Below are 1,748 nucleotides of genomic sequence, written 5' to 3'. Positions count from 1 at the left end.
CCGGGCCCTTTTTATACGGTCCTGATGGAGAGCGGGGAGGAACCCCGCCCCTGGGAGAGGGGGAGCCGGCTGCCCGTCCCCCAGCCAATCAGAGCTGCCTGGCCCGGCCCCCAATTTGGGAGTCGGAATGGAGAGGGGGAGGAGGAGGGAAGGGAAGGGAGTCCACCGCACATCTCCCCCCTTCACAGCAGCTCAGCCTCCCCAGCCCCCCAGCTCAGCCTGGGCCAGAGATGCTGCCGCTAGGGTGCGGCTAGGTCCTCAATGTAGTGTGGGCTAATGAGTGGGCAGGGGCATCTCTTCAGCTTTCTTCCTGGGTCCCCCAGTCTGGGGAAACTGGAACTGGGGAGCTGGATGGGTGCCTTCCAAAGATGGAAGGATTGGGGGTGACTGAGAGAGGGTCCCCTGGTCATGCCCCACTCACCCTCCTGACATCCTTGGCAAGAGCTAAGGGATGGATATGAAGAGACAGGCTAGGGACCACTCTAAAGCAGGAGAACCAGAGAACTAAAAAGATATGCCTGTTTAGGGGTGTCTTCTGGTGTGGCTGGGGTATAGAACTTAGAAATATTTAAGGAACAAATTAGAGGTTCATTTATAGGAATTAAGAATCAGATACTTGGTGGTGGGTGCTGGCAAGAGGATTTTTATTTTGAAGATGTCGTTTTTTTTCCTGCCAGGTCTTGAGGCCCCAAGATGGACTCAAATGCTCTCCCCTAGCATGATTGAGAGATGGGGTGGGGAACCCGAGTCACTGGGTGAGAAATTTGACTACGAGTTCTTTCCAGGAGGAAGCTCTGGTGTTGAGTGATGGGGCAGCAGGCTGGTGATGGGGAATTGCTAAGACTCTTCCACCGGAGGGGGAGTAAGTTTGCACGAGGAGGGCTGTGCTCTTGGCAGCTTAGAAAAGGGTCTTGTGTTAGGGTCTGTTGTGGTTGTGGCTGGGTTTGGTTACAGACCCTCCTACCCAACACAGTCAAACCGGAGAGAACTCCATCAGAGAACACTTGACCAGAGAGAGGGTGCTCCTTCTGGGAGCTGCGTAAAGCCCTGTCTCTGTCTGTACCTGGACTCAGGGTTGGGGGCTTATTGGGGAATTTGGGTGTCTGGAGGAGATTTGCCTTGGGGGTTTGGTATGGAATTACAGGGAACGATGAGTGACTTTATTTTAGAGGATGTTTCCCTCTGCCTTACCTCTTTCCTGAAAACCTAGGGCATTGCTATTTGTACCTGAAACCAGGAAAGAATCATCTATACCCTGAAAGGCAGTGGAGACCCTAAGAACAACAGGCTACCTTTGGAGAAGATGCCTCTAGAAGCCAGTGTCCTCTCTTCTCCAAGTCGTAGCTTCCCAACCATGCTCTACCCCCAACCCCAATCTATCCAGAGCCTGGCCCTGCCAAAATCCGTGGGCCCAAAGGAAGGCAGTGAGGGTCCCTTTGCAGCACCCCATCAACTCCAGTCCCTCCTGCACAGCTCCCCTACCCCCATCACTTCAGAGCTGCAAACGTGGAAGCGGGGAGTCCCGCCTCCCCCAAACCATCCAAGATTCCATTGCCTCCCCCCGCCCCTCTCCACGCCCTCCCCCAGCTGGTTTTGTGCAACGAAGGCAAAGGAAAAAAAAAAAAAAAGACCAAGAGAACAGAAGGGGAGGGAGCCACGTCGGCTGGCCGGCTGGCCGTGGGCAGCCAGGATGAGCGGTGCGGGTGGGGCAACAGAGGGAGACTGCAGGGGCTATAATTAAAGGGAAA

The sequence above is a fragment of the Camelus bactrianus genome, chromosome 16, assembly GCF_048773025.1.
Source record: "Camelus bactrianus isolate YW-2024 breed Bactrian camel chromosome 16, ASM4877302v1, whole genome shotgun sequence".
In the NCBI taxonomy this organism is placed as follows: domain Eukaryota; kingdom Metazoa; phylum Chordata; class Mammalia; order Artiodactyla; family Camelidae; genus Camelus; species Camelus bactrianus.
Note: the sequence above shows the minus strand (reverse complement) of the source record.